We start from the raw sequence: 15957 nt of genomic DNA, 5'->3' as shown, positions 1-15957 counted from the left end.
CCAATATATGTGACTCTTTCTGTGGCATCCTGACAAAATGCTGCCTACAGACACAAAATTCTTCCAGAAATCTTGGTGATTTTGTATTGTGAGTGCAGCATTATGCAGGAAAACTGTTTGATATAGCATTCATACTGCTGTGATTCCTTGCTCTGTGATTCTATAGAAAAAATATCTTCTAATTTGTAAATGGGTGGGCTTAATTTCTGGTGAGCCTATGAACAAATTGTTGTCAGGTGGCTCTTCCAGGAGGTCCTCTACACTTTCATGGAATTCCTATCACAGGACAATGATTTTGGACAAATACAGGATGATCTTCACAGCTTCAGAAATCTGCACTAAGGAACTAACCTAGGGTGGGCTGGTGCCTACCAGATGCCTCAGACTACTTCTGCTGGTTCTTAGAAGCTGACAGATGCTCTAAAAACAGGTCATTCCTCCCTTTTCCACCTCCTGGTATTGTTTTCATTGCACATGTACTCTAAATACTTTTAAGGAAAAGCAGACTAGCAGAAAAATATTATGCTAACTGGAAGTATTGTATGACAGATGCCGCCTTTTCAAATAATACTCTCAAATAAGTTTTATCTGGAGCTGAAACACCAAAGCTGAAACACTATATGCTCTAGAAAGCAGCTCAGAGAAAAAACTAAACCTGAAATACTCACTGCATTCCAACACATCCATCCTGGACACCTTTCGATTTGTTTTAGATCCCGTGTATTGCGTGTTGGTGAGAGTATTAATTGGTTCTTTCCAATTTAAAATTTTTAAGTGGCAGATCCAGCACAGAGCCCACCATGAAAGAGGAAGTCTTTCATCACTGCAGAAAGGGTCTAACAGTTACATTGCAACCCTAAAAAAGGAAGACTGAAGTATAAGGGGCTCTTTCACAACGAGCAATAGCAACAAATTTAAAGGAAGGCTAGAACTCATCTTGTCCTTCCCAGCCAACACACTTGTAGCTTATCAGAGGGGCTGGTGTCAGAACAGGAAGGGGCAAAGCCACATGGTTCTCTCCCAGAGCCACCACATGTGATCCTCCGTTGTGGGAAGACCAAGATTCTTCCATGCAGGGAAAATTAGATGGTGTCTATTCTTCATCAGGCCTGCAGACAGAGGACTGTGTGGGCCTTGCTGTGCAGTAACGTCACTTCTACTACAGCATCATCCAAGAAGAACAGCTGAAAATGTGTGCTCCTTCTCACAGCCTTGCTTTCAATTTTAAATTAGTTTTACCTATCTCAAGCTCTTAGCAAAATGTGATGTTATCAGTGTAGGAGACTAACTTATCACTTTTAGTAATTAAACAAATCGTCAACTTCATATTCAGTGTTCTCTGAATTCTAGTGCTTCTAATGAGCATATGCAGATGAAAAGTTGGGTGATTTCAGGATTACTTTTTTGAAGATTGACAAGGGAAAAATAGGTTTTCAGGAAACACACGTCTTACCTAAGATTTTTCCTTTAAATCAATTAATTCCTGTACATCCACGAAGTAAGAGGAAAATGGCTTAGTGTTTTAGCTTCCATGGTAGAAGAGGGAGGAAAGGAAGAGAAATTAAAAATAGGGTGGCATTTTCATCCTACATTTAAATAATTAATAACAGGTCTTTTCTAACATCAAAAGCAGGAAATTAGAAATGAAAGTAAAAAGAAAAAAAGAATTATTCACATAATTTCTTCTCATAACCTCCAGAGCACAAAAATATTTTCTTTTATTACATGATTACTTAGCTTAATTACTATCAGTGACATTACAGTTTTTACAATACATTAAGAATTGTTGGTAGAGAAAGAAAATACTGTGTTTCACTTATCAAGAGCACAGTAATACGTATAAAACCATTTGTTTTACAGAAACAAGGGAAAACGTTTTTACATTTGGAAGGATCTAAACCAAACATTAAGTAATATTTTTCACTGGATCATTAGTATTTTAGAAGTCAAGCAAGAAGGACTAGTACCTGTCTGGAAGATATAAACAAAAAATACACATCCAGCATGCAACTCAATGCATGTTTTAAATAATTGCTGGGGATCAACTTAGGCCTCTTCACTGGATAAAAATCTGAATATCATTTTTAAAATGCCACTGAATTTTTACAGCAATGGAAGGCTGCATTCTCAATTTCAGAATAGCAAATTTTCAGCAAAAATAATCCCATCTTTTTTTTCCCCCTGAATTTGTTTCTTTCTTTTCAAAGGCTTTGCATTATTTGTGTCTCTATATGTCTTTCTTCTCCAAGATGACATTCCTTTCTTTTTAGTGATCTTCTGAGAATGTAAGCTAGGTCATGGAAAATTACTGCACAGAAGAAGAAAGTAACTATTTTGTTCTAATAGGTGGTTTATTTTTTAAAATTTTGCTGGGTTATAAAATTAATCCATCAAACAAATGAATAATTTGATAACAATCTGTAGCAGTCTCACAGTACTTATAAGGTCTGTTTGAAGGAGCAGTTTGATTGGATCACTTGGTACTGAAGAACATGCATTGGTGCTTAAAAACTATGGATCATTTTTATCAACTAGTAAATAAGATGTTGCCTTACACACCATTGATTTGTGTCCTTTCAGCACAGCCACAGAAAATCCCCAATACCTTATGCAGCCTTTACTGCTTTTGTGTCTTCTGATTAGATTCTGCTGACATGTCCAGAAGAGTGGAGCAGTCCACTCTTCTACCTTTCTGCACCACTGAGTCTTTGCAATTTCAAAGATTGAAAACAATGTAAATTCTGTCTGAAATCCATATTCTTCTGTCTCATCGTATGGGGCTTGAATTGGGTTGATTCTATGATTCACCCCTCATGCTTATCCTGTTCTAAATCCTGTATATCTCTCTGGCACTACCAGGAACAGCACCCTAAAGACATCATGCTACATTTATCTGTGAGATGCACATCATGTCTTTCAAACCATCACTTTCTGCTCTGCACCCAGATAGTCCTAAACAAGGCTCTTGTTGATATGCTTGTTTGTAAGAATGAAAAACAATTCAAAACAAAACAAAACAAAACAAAACAAAACAAAACAAAAAAAAAAGAAAAAAAAAACCAACAACAACAAAAAGAAACAACATCTCCTTGGGATTCAAAGCTTAAAATTATCTCCTGGTCAAAAATGTACATTAGACATGCCAAAATGTTACTAGGAATGTAACTCAGTGCTACTATTCTGTATCCAAAAAGTCTCAATCGTTTACACATTAAAGAAGCTGGTCTTAAATATAAAAAGGCAATGACATTTATAGAAAGACTTCTCTTAGCTTCTATACTTTTTGAACCAGACCTATTAACTTGGGATTTCCACAGGCTACAAATTGTTTCTGTAACCTCTCTGCCATTACTGGTATAGCTTTATTTTTCTATTTCCAAACAAAAGCTATAATCTTCTATATTTTACTTCATTATAATTGAGAACACATCAAATGGAAATAATGGCTTTAAATAATTCTCTGAGGAAATACATACACTGACTTATCATTTACTTATTTATGTTATATACATAAATATGTCTATTACCAGTAGAAGCAGTAAGACCTTAAGCAAAATAAACACAAATTGTCTCTTTTTATTCTTGGCTTATAATTTTAAGAGCTGAGTCATTAACCATTAACAGTCCAGTCTCTCACAAACATTGGGGTGAATAACTGAAAATTCATTGTATAAATATTTAATTTGTGCTGTAAACTAGTAGCAAATCTGTACCCAGTAGAGACTCAGACTATACCTTTCTCTGCTGTAAATATCTCAGTGACGTACGAATAACATGTCAGCCAAAAAATAATTTTTCTGACACCTTAAGAAAGATATTAGTTCTGTTACAAGCTCCTGTTGTACTAAATCATGTTACAGTGGTTCTGACAATAAATTATACAAAGTGAAAATAAATAAGCTCCAAAGAATTGCAAAGATGTATTTTTAAAAGGAAAATAAACCTAACAGGTAAATTATAAGAATGAAATTCAAAATTCAAGGTCTGTTTTTTACTGCCAAATTACTAAGCATTCCTTTTAAAAAGTTTTCTCTGTGCTTATTATTGGGGATTGGGTTTTAAAACAGTGTGTACTGCTTTTGTTCACCTACTATGATTTGAACAAATTTGTTCATATTTATATATTTCAGACGATGTCTCAGATAAAGGATTTATTGCATACGTGATCTAAATCAAGAAAGCACAAATGTTTATTATCTTCAGCAATAAAACCTGGACCTAAAGGCTGCGGCTTACTTTCACCTATATGGCAAACTTAACTTTTGAACCAACCAGACCAAAAACTTAAAAGTGATTGCAATCCAGACTAATTCCCTGCAGTTTGAAGAAAATACCACCACAAACACAGAGCTTATGTAATCTTCTCTGTGTGTTTGGAAGACTCCTATAAGTCTCACTTGATGTAAAAACTGGGATTTCAGGTGTTTGACATGTAACTGTCAAAATAGCTGTCCAAATCATGTCTTTAATTTGAATCAGTATATAGTCACATAAAAATAAACCCATATATCTCAAGGGGAAGATGTGGCCGATGGTTTTCACGGCAAGATCTGGCGGACATTTGTTATTAGCAGATAACAAATTGTTTGTGAGTTAAGTATAACCAAATAAACAATTGACTCGTACCAAACTAGACTGAATGGCAACATTAAGCTAAAGAGTTCAAGAAGCAAGTTATTTCCATCTCCTTTGGCAAAACCCCCTTTGGCTGCTCCCAAAGCAAAACTTACCCAGAAACTGGGCTGAATTTGTGGTAGATCATTCCTTCTTATGGAAAAACCTGTAGAAAGACACCAGATAGAGGGAGGCAGAAAGTCCTTTCCACTAGTTGTTTCAGTGAGGGCTGAGAGCAGGAGGCTGTCCCAGGGCGGAAGCAGCCCAGGTACCCTGGTGGGAGCAGGATTTGGAGTAGGGCAGCTGGAGCTGCCTGACAGCCTTTTGCAATATCTCCCCACCATTTGTAGCCTCTCTGTCTGGGCTGTGGGCAGCCTGCACTTCAGAGAGCAGCACCTTGAAGAAATACTTAATCACAAGATGTGCAAATTCTCTTTTTGCATAGAAATGGACACCTGTCCTATTTCTTGCCCCACGTCTGCATTCTGCTTCTATAAAAGTGTGCAGGGCGGGATTTTTCTCATGCAATATTTGAAACCTGCTCTTGCATTCAGTCACTCATTTCACATGGCAATTCTGATCATTCTGATGCATTTATGATCAACATGAAAAACATTATTGAAGCCTAAAAATTTGCAAACAGATATACTATTGAGTCCATCCTATTACTGATGTGGGTGATCAGTAATAGTGATCAGATAGTGATGTACTGCACAACATGAACTTTTTCTTTTGTTTTGTTTTTTTCCAAGTGAGATCCAGGAACCATCTTACCACCTCCTAAATGTCATTGTTCCTAGACTAATCATATACACAGATGATTAGAGATAAACATGTGTAATCCTAAACACAATGCAGTTTGAAGGGAACAAAAACAGCCCCAGCAATAGCACAGGTTGGTGTGTTGGAGCAGACTTCAGTACTGGCAGATGATAAATGAAATACATTGATTCCCATATGACACAGCTCCTCTCTGTATTTTAGCAATGGCCCAGTGAATCTTACTGAAACTGTTGGGATAAAGTTAGTGAAGCCTGTAACAAGATTTTCGTGGCAGGACTTATATACGCAAAATTCGCAGGATATTATATTGTGAATATTATCAGCCTCATTAGAAAATACTTTCCTATCTGCTTAGGTTAAACCATATGGTAATAGCACCAGTATCTAAAAACCAGACTATAGGTATCTCTAGCGTAAATAGACTGCTTATTAATGCATATGGTTATTACTCTTTTATCAGTTAAATGTGTATCTAATTAACACCTTTTCTTAATACTAACACAGATATATGTATTGCACTTTTAAAGAGTTAATCATAAAAGCAATTTACTTAACTTACCAGTTGTTGAAGCTGGAAGGAGTCTTGCCCTAAACACTACCTGCTCTGATGTTTGTAATATCTGTGTCTCTCTCCCGCTGTCTCCCTCCCCCCCGTGCAGAGATTGCAGTAAACTTAGAAAACTAGCAGGGACAATGTTTCAAATGACTTAAGAAGGAGAACAGGAACAATCATTTCGTTCTCTTTTTTTTTTTCAGATGAGTACAGTACCTTCAGAAAGAAGGAAGGAAGGGAGGGGAGAGGAAGTCAACAACCCTTTGCTTTCCTGCAAAAAATAAGGAAACAGCAGATAGCAATCTCATTTTCTCTCAAACAAAATGTTTGGAAAAATAAATATATCCAATCCAAAAGGAATTCCTTAAGTATTATATCTGCATTATTGGCTTCATAAAACCCTCTTTACAGCTTGTTATGTGCAACTACATGAAATGAATTTCCGAAGTAGTAGGTAGCAATAAGACACCCATATCTTATGTAGAACAATTAGCTGTAAGCTTGCATAGATAATGAAGGCTTTTACTCTAGAGAAAGACTAGTCATAGATGTAGACACAGATCTTGTTTCCATGGTGATATAGGTAAAAAAATACCTAAAACCCCTGTTTACAGTGATCACAAGAAAATAGCACATTGGCTATTTATAGAACACTGGGGGAAAAAGCAGGGTGATGAAAGGGGTCAGAAAAATGGCACGGATCACAGTTTGATACTGGCAGGGCAATAATGAGTAATTGATCTCAAAGAATGGCATTATAGAAGGCATACTGATTTAACCAAACAGAACCAGTGTTCTAGAACAGATTTTATACTTCATTTGTTTCTTTCATTCTTTTCCCATTAAACATATTTTGACAACCAGATACTGGCCATCTGGCCGGAGTTATACTTGGGATAAGTTTAGCCCATTGTGCTCCTCTGTGTTTTTGTTTGCTTGTATCTTTCCCCCTAACTTTATCTATCATCTGAAGGTCACTTATAGTGATTAGATGCTCCCTTTTCTTTCCCATTAATTTTTTTTCATTCTAACATACTTGCCAGTAAACACCTTCACACTGTCATGGAGCTATGTCTTTAGTTTGTCTAGTAATGTAGCAGTGAATATGAAGCTGCAATTCAGGTTGATTTTTATGAAAGACTTTTTAGGAAAAACCCTTTCAAAAGGTCCTCTCCTACATACTCTGCATCCAGACTTTGCTCTAGAAGCAATAACTAGATAAATGCTGCTGAAATAATTTAGATTACTGCTGTAAATCCACTTTTAATGGAAGAACAAGTTGGTATGTTATCCCATAGAGATTACTGTTTAATTTATTGTACAATAATGAGAATTTATAAGCTTTAAAGTAGTTCTTTAGCACCTGTGTTCCTTCATGCGATTCCTGGTGCTATTTCCTGAAGCTATCCAGCCATTATTTGGTTGGAGAGGTTTTTATCTTAATATTCATAAAATGAAATCTTTGATAATGGACATTAGCATTTGACAAAGCCTTGCAGGTGCTATGAGTGATCTCTCTCCACCACCACCAGGGTTTTCTGAAATGGTCAAAACCATATAAAAGCAAAAGTATGAAATGCACTTAAATAATATATTGCAAGTGAAGTCCTTAACTCTTCCTTGGGGATGGGGGTCCTAATTGAAGAGATCTCCTCTGCATACTGAGCACAAAGAAAGTAAAGAGGCATGGAAACCCACTAAAGTAATGTGTTGTCCTGCAAGATCAGCCTAATGGCACAAAACCTGTAATTTTGTTTCAAAATTGCTTTTCATCATTTTGTAGCTAGAAGCAGCTATCAGTGCATTCAAGACAGTTTAATTTTTTAGTTTTCCAGGCACAACAGGCTAATGAGACCCTGTATGATGCCATTTAGCATCATACATAGCATTTTTGTTTCTCTCCATTGGGAGCCCAATGCAGAAGCGTATTTGAAAACCTATACTGATTAAGTTAGGATCATTCTTAAGTCTCTGAGCATATGTAATAGTCTGTGCAGTCCTCTGTGAAGGACTTAATTGTCACAGCTATTCTATACTTCTTCAAAGAGTCCCTCCTTGAGGACTGCAAAGCTAAGGAGATGGACACAAACATCTCTGAAGCACCTTCAACAGGGACTTTACAATCCTGATTAAAGGGGGACTATGAGATACCCCTACTTCAGCAGGGATAGCAGGAGATGTAAGGTCTTCCTTCACTTAATTCTATCTCATGTTCCATTGTCAGCAGCCCTTCCACCCATCCAAGAGGTCAGAACTTACTTAGTTGCCCCAGCTAAGTCCCAGCATGCAGCCACTAAAGTACTTGACCTGTTCTTTCTTTTGCCAGTTTCTCCCAACTGCTGCCAGAACATCACAACCCAATGAGGAAAAGGCACTGAAACTGTGATTTTCATGCCATAAAAATACCTTGTAAGGTCGTGTCTTTTTCAATGCATGTCTTTTGCATGTCAGGTCAATGTGCAATTACTGATGGTGGAGGAAAAAAAAAGCACATAAAAAATCATTAGTATTTAGAGTAATGCAAATCCAGTAACAAGGCATGATATTTACCAACGTTTTAAGGGACAAGTTGGTGTGGCTTTTGAAGCATTTCTGGAAGAAATGTTTGCCTGGTTTTTTATTGTTTTTATTTTAACCTTTTCTCAGTCTACTCTAATCGAAATGAAGGCACTGATCCAAATTCAAAGAGATACAGTGTCAGCCTCACTGCAGTTAGATGAGCACTGTTGAGTGTAAATATTTCCTGGATCCAATACATAATGTCCTGGAAGGAATGGTCATGAAAAAAAAGCCAGTATTGTATTCATGGTCAAGGTGAATGCTGAAGATCAAGAAGATTCCTCTAGTACCAATTTGTAGGATTAGACTAGACCTTTAATTTGATTAGCATATATGAAGTGAAGGCTTTTTTTTTTTTTTCTTCATTGAGGAATAAATTGTGTTTCACAGTCTCTTTCCAATGACAGCAGGGATACTTTCCTATATTTTTGAAATAAGAATGGAATAAACAAGTCCAGCCTCTATCTAGTATAATAGGAGAGAATACAGAGATAACTGCACCAGTAATTATATCCCACTCCATCCTGAGAAAATCAAACAAGACTAGACAAATTTACTGGCTTTCTTCATTGCCTTAGGACAATAATCATATATATCTGAGTAGCTTGTGAAAAAAATAAGATCAATATCTTCCTTCTGGTCTACAGCATACCTGTGGCATTTTAGCTGAGTAAAAATAATACAGTTCTCATTTGGAGACAAAAGTACTGAAGGACACGTAATTGCTTTGTATAAATCCCTCTCTTATGTGCTTTCCTGGTCTATTTTCCTGCATTGCATGTTCAACATAGATTGGTCAGGAACAGTCTGGCAGAAAGCTAATGGGACCAGGTGCAGGCTGAGTCTAAAGAACTCCTGTGCTCCAGCATGTGGAGGACATAATTCTAGTTACCAATATTCTGTAATTTTTGCAATTTTTTGTATTGTGACAAAATAAACCTGCATACACTGATATGTATTTAATTTAGTTTCTCAGTTTATAATATATTAGAATGCTAGGAGATATTCCAAAGATTTTATGCTACTGCCTATCTTCCATGACTATGGTATGACCAGAGTAGTCTCATGAGTATGTGTTTGCACAGCCAAATTTACTACTGTTTTATCAATGTATTTTTTAATTTTGAGACACAGGTAACACTCAACTGCCACTTTAAAGAGCAAGTAACATTTGCAGACTATAACATCTGGACAAACCAGTTATATGTCAATTGTTTTGGGGAAATTTGTATCAAAGAGAGTAGTGTTCCTGGCAATAAATATCATACTATAATTTAAAGTAGCCTTTAAAACTTATCCTGGGCCAAGATAATTTCTGGTAAATTACACTGGCTGCAGTCTTTTAAAGACATGCTTTTCCTGTACCCTGTATGCAATCATCACAACTACCTTTACTAAAACAATGCAATCAGAAGCTATTTTAAAATTTGACGGTCTGATTAAGACGATGTGTTTTCATCTTATAACATGCATGAAGTTAGGAGAGCAGGACTGTGAGCCTTATTCAGGTCAGAGGTGGACAAGAACGTGGCTTTGGGCACTAGGTTTGAATTTGGTGGTTTCTCGAAGGAAGGAATTTTCTTGTATTTTGAGGTTTGTTTTCTTCAAAATACTTGGCGGAGCAAACATGCCTCAAGTCCTCCTTTATTTGATGCTCTTATTGACTTTTCTAAGACTTCCCCATAACTGGAGATAATTGTCTTAGGCCCCATACATGTATTAAAGACTACAGCTAGTAGTCACAATGTAAACTAATTGACTGTGATAGAGCATGTGGATTGACACATGAGCTTACAGTACTTCAATACTGTTATAAAATAAATAAAAAGTAAGTGTTACAAAATGTAGAAAAGAAAAATTTGGGGGAAAGAAAAGAAGACCTCTTAGGCTTGTTAGATTTCCTCTCTTCTTCCAAAAGCTGAAATGGGTTTTGTTTTCAGACAGTACTCTTTTTATTTTAACAAAACACTTTTGCTGAGACTGCTATTTTTTCAAAAAAAGCATTTGGTTAAGATTTAAAGCACAGAAAAAAAAAAAAAAAACCACAGGAAAAACCTCAGACTACACTAGAAGTCTTATTACTAGGATTTCTTTAGCTCTACATTCACCTTTGGTCCATCAGGGCTGCTTGCTTTGGTTCATACACCATTAGCATACCCTAATATAACTCTGCTGGTGATCATTCTGTATGAGCATACCGCCAGAATACCCCTTCTGAGAAGTTGCTACTCATGCAACAGTGTTGCAGGGATCCTGAGTATTTCTGAAGAAGCTGTCTATGTCCTAAAACTTCTTCAATGTAATATTTTTTTAAAACAGCTCATAGATGATGAAGATCTTTTCCTTTTCTTTTGTTTTACTTCTCCCATGTCTGCTTGAAACACAGATTTCCTTTTTATCTTCCTTGCCAGGAGCTGTCACTGAACCAGATACATGAGAGATAGTCTCATGAAGATCACCTATGTGTTAACAAAAACAATTTGCTTCTATAACCTACCAAGTGAAAAGTTTTCAGTCTCTAGTGCATCTCATTTTCACATCAACACAATGTCACTGAAGGATAAGATTTGAAGCACTTTGCAATTGCAAGACAGATCACAACCTATTCAAGAATAAAGTGGGAGATAAACACTTCATAAATGTATCCCCCATTCTTGGAAAGCACAAAAAATGTTCATTTTGTAGGATTTTTATTGCATCCTGTATATCTTTGATATAACAATCCTAGCCTCCTGAGTCCCTTTGTCATTCCGTTGGAAGACAGAAGAAACTCAGGCGTGGCCATTTATGTCAAGAGGTCTCTTCAGATGAGTACCACAAAGAACACATGTATGCAATCACACAGCAGTGCTTGCTAATGGAGATACCTCCCCATGCCCCAGTCATACCTCCCTGCAGGGGATGGTCAATCAGGAGAAGAAATGCTGGGGGATTTTTGCTCCCTGCACCAGCTAGCAGCACCTGCTGCTGGAGTTCAAGAGAGTGGAGCTTCTGCAAATGTATAGTCTCAATATTTTGGACCACTTTGGACTTGTCACTGCAGGAGATAATGCAGAAGAGCCTGGGGAGAGCCTGGATGCCTGAGCTCCCACAGAGTTAATGGAGAAAGAGACAGGACTGTTCAGAAGGCCAGTCAGAGCACATACATTAGATGTCTAAAATTAGACAGTGTGAACACATCTCTAGGGAATTTATGTTGCCTTAGATAAGCTCTAATTTTCTTATGAAGCATCCTAGGAGTTAACCACAGCTCGAAGGAGAAATTGAATCCACAACAAACCCTCACTTTTTTTCATGGCTATCTCACTTTCCTCTCCATCTACCCCTAACATGTCTCTGGGACCTGTTGGAATATGAGAAAGAGCATGAGAGAGCCTGCTGTATGTCTGTGACCTCACTAGCAGGCTCCCCAGTGCTAGCAGTCATTCTTCCAGCTGGGCTGCAATGGGGCAAGAATGAGTTACTCGTGACAGAAGAAATGAAAATTTAGGACAGACCTGCAGTGCATTGGGAAGGAAGTGCTTTGGGCAGGAGGTGCAGAGACTGTGTGCTTAAAAGTCATGCCTGGAACAATGATTCATCCTCCCAAACTAAAGGAATAGTCTCTGTTTGCCAGGTCACTTAGAAACAGCAGCACTGCTGCACACAATGCATGTAGGGTGTCCTGAAGAGTTCTTGGATCAACAGCTCTGCATCTGCAGCAAAGAGCGCTCCTGGAGCCACCAGGGACTCCCACCCTCTCATTCCTTTAGGCAAAGCTAGAGACAGGTGGTCATTAGTTCTTCCTTTCTTGAGTTGTCTTGCTGGTTTGCTGCTATGTGTCTTGGGACAGCCCATAGAAATAGACTTCCTACTTTTATATCCTCTTTTGCTACAGCAGAATAATAATATTTGGTCTTGATGTACTTGTGGGATATTCCCCAAAGAATCAGTAGATTTTATTTATTTGGATAAAACCCTAGATAAGTAGGTTGCAGCATACAGGCCTGGTCCTTACCAAACCAAAATTTTACTTTCAGTGTGCAAATAATTCTCCAACCACAATTTACTGAGGGAAGATTTTCTCAGCTTTACAGAAAATTACACAAAACACAGCACTGTAGTTCCTCAAACATAACCCAGTTCTTGCAAGGTACTGAATTCACCTATCCTGATTAAAAAGAAGAAGTGAGGATGTTCAGCCCCATATTTTGTAGGGGCCTCTTCTATTCGCAACCAGGGAAACTGTGATTTGAAGAGCCAGATAGTGAAGCTAGTACTCCAAAGATGAGTCACTCTCTTCATTGTCACAGCAAATGTCCATGCTTCAGTGTTTTGCATAATCTGTTCCCAACCTAAATTTTCTCACCAGGTTTTAAAAGGTGTCCAACTTATGATTTGAAATTCTAAATTCAATAATTAAGTGCACAGGTTTTGTTTATGTGATTTCTTATTGGAATTCAAAAACATATCAAGTAGAGGTGAGTCCAAGAGTCTAGCATAAGAGTTCTTCGCTAATTCTTCCAGCCTCTGACCTGCCTTTGATGAGTTGCCCCATCTGCCTCACTTTAGTACATCAGGTGTTTATTTTGTCCCAGAGTCACACATTTGATAAAAATAGTGCTCTATTGCTATTGGATAGAAACTCTGCAGTTTAATATGTATCCTCCTCTTATAGTTTTTATCTGATTATAGGAATGGATTATGCCAAAATAAACTTAAATACTCAATAAAATAACTTTCTATGTAATATAGGGTGGAGATCCTACTGTTAAAAATTTTGAGGCTGAGATGTAGCGAAACACAGAGCTTCTAACAGTTTATAAAACTTTCCCTTTTTTGAGATGACAGTTTCCAGAACTAATAGGTTACTCCTTGGGATTTGAAATGCACCACAATGAAATACTGCAACAAATTATTTAAAACCTACCAGCATGAAAATACTACTAGTTAAGCTTTGTGAAAACTCACAAGAAGACTCTTTCAGCTACCAGCCTCAGCCTTTCATGCGTACCTTGTCACATCGCACCTAAGCAAAAAAAAAAAAAAATTATGCTATTACTACACCTGTTTTATGTACAAATTGTCTGTAGGACTCTAAGAAAACAGATTTTTTTTTTTCACTGCCTGGTTGGCTTTACTCCAGACAAAGCCCTTTCCAGTTGGCAGAGCTGAGAGCAGGCTTTCCACCTGAAATCCACAGAAGTGCCCATCCCTAGTGGCCATGATCCAGACATGTGCTTTTCTCATCCACCCTGCAATCGGGGTCAGCATCACACTACTGACTGTCCCCAGATAAAATCCACCCTGTCGAGATGAACTGGGAGAGGGATACTTACCCAACACTCTTTGGCATGACTTAGGGTTGGAAACAAATCCACAATTTCAGCCATGCCTGATGTAGGAAAAGGCATTTGTTTCAGCAATTAGTTGTGTGCAGCTCCTCTGTCCCACGCAGCAAAAAACAATTTAAAATAATTTCTTTAGGCTTTTGACTATTGTTAGTTTAGTCCTTTTGAGTCTCAGTTCTCTATTCTGTCTTTTCTGCAATTGAATCTGAGACAAATATGATATATGAATAACACGGATTTCTGAAGAGCAAACTTTGTAAACAACTACATATGTTAACAAAAAGTGTTTATACTGCTAGATTTTTATATTAATAGAACTTTTTTATTTCCTGCAGGGTATTTAGAGGTTGAAGTATCACATCCATGGTTCCACTCAGTGTTGAGGCTCAATGTCAGAGATATGCGTTACCAAACCAGCCGCTGTGTACTAGAAACACAGTGCAGTCATTTTTAAGAAGGTTTATTTAAAAACAGTCCTTTCAGTCTGAAACTACAGGAAAATTGAAAGCTAACACAATAGAGGTAAATCAGAATTTAACCAGGACAACATGGAGTAATCTCTTATTATTGTGTAAAGTACTGATGACTTTTAGCCAAAGTCTGAATGCAGGATTTTTTACCACCTTGCCTGAGTGCAAATGCTTGTTTCAATTAATAATCTGTTACTACTAAGTTATCAGCAATAAGGCTTTGGTATATCTTGTTAACCACTTCAGAAAGATGTTGTGCTGGTCAGGTAGTTTCACAAGAAGGGGATATTTAAGTGTGGCAATACATTTTCAAAGAGAGATTGAAAGACATGTTTGTGACATGATATATTTAGTATGAAAGAGCAGTAAAGGCTTTTAAAAAATCTTAGACCTTTATTTGTCTTGCACTGCTTATTTATTTTCAGTACTGTATCATGTTTTCTACAGCATCTGAGTTCAAACTAGTTATATATTAACATACTCATCAATTCAAATTTGAAAGAATATTGTTTAGAGGTTTTCTTGGTGCTAGTCTTGCATTTACCTTGCAGACAAGAGGAATTCAGGTTGTCTGTTTCTTATTGAGCTTGCATGTGCATGAAAGATCAGCCTTAGTCTGTCTCTAGTTGTGGGAAGAAATTTTTCACATGGGTTTTAATTAGGAATAGTGAGATGAAATTAAGAAAAGGAAATTTTAGGATGGATGTCAAGAATACCTCTGTGACAGCAAGACATTTTGAATTGTGAAATAGTCTTCAAAAGTAAAAGCTGGAAAATCCAGTGCTTAGGACTTTAAAGGTGACTGAACAACTATGTAGTGGAAATTATAGCACAGGAAACAAGCAAGCCATGAGGGCAGAATGGTGTTATGCTTGAGATGACTCTTGTATTCTATATCTGCATTTCGTTGCATGGAACTGCAGCAGCACAATGCTGCAAGTTGAGATCTATCCAGAATTATGATAACCTGTAGCAGCATGAGCACACAAGCCTTCTGCAGCCATTGGGGAGCCATGGCACAGCTGGGGACAGTGGGAATGCAAAGACATGCACCAGGCCACCTCTCGTCTTTCTTGCTTCATGTGCGGGAACACATCTATGTTTCAACACTGGTAGAGCTTCACTTCCATAAATGCATGTATCTTCTTGCTGTGTCTTCCCACTACTGTGGGAATGGTGGAAAACTAACATCAAGGTACTTTGCTTGGAGCCTGTTCTCTGGTGGTGAAAGTTAACTACAGGAAATGTGTAAGTATACAAAATCTTAGTAAAACTAATGAAAATACCGATGCTGCTGCCTCTGATTCTGACTCCTAAAGGAACTTCACAGCTTTCTCCAGAGCACTTTGTCTCAACAACAAAAATTTTTTCCCCCTCTTCCTGAACTAGAACTATTGTGGTACCAAAAATACAAAAGGAAAAGACTGAAATGCCTGCACAGAGTCGGTCTCTGTTAGGGAGAAAGATAGGGTTCATTTGATGCTGTGAGCCTTCCCTGTCAAAAACACAGAAATACAGGAGTCAACCTAGCACTTCACAGCAAACCAGTTATTGTACTGTATACTATGAAAACCACTGCTGTTCCTCTGGAAATTGTTTAAAATTCATGGGTCATTGATGAGCGAGTGGTTGTTTCTCTCCTGGATGT

General features: G+C 37.5%; 1 protein-coding gene across 12 annotated transcripts in view; it reads right to left on the bottom strand.

The window, feature by feature from the left end:
- ZNF366 (zinc finger protein 366) overlaps positions 1-6070 on the bottom strand; it is a 31284-nt gene extending 25214 nt beyond the window's left edge. For 3 of the 12 annotated variants that reach the window (XM_041486062.1, XM_041486071.1, XM_041486060.1), the window contains exons 1-3: positions 5957-6058; positions 4731-4780; positions 1454-1526 (exon numbers count right to left, since the gene is read on the bottom strand). The gene's annotated coding sequence lies outside the window, so the exon portion shown is untranslated. Of the gene's footprint in view, positions 1-1453; positions 1527-4730; positions 4781-5956 lie in introns of all 12 variants that reach the window. The other 9 variants (XM_041486065.1, XM_041486059.1, XM_041486068.1 and 6 more) reach the window with 4 other exon arrangements.
- Between the last annotated feature and the right edge of the window lie 9887 nt (positions 6071-15957).

Source organism: Pyrgilauda ruficollis, unplaced genomic scaffold (assembly GCF_017590135.1).
Source record: "Pyrgilauda ruficollis isolate IOZ18807 unplaced genomic scaffold, ASM1759013v1 scaffold74, whole genome shotgun sequence".
Lineage (NCBI taxonomy): Eukaryota > Metazoa > Chordata > Aves > Passeriformes > Passeridae > Pyrgilauda > Pyrgilauda ruficollis.
This window is presented reverse-complemented; position numbering and strand designations above follow the sequence as displayed.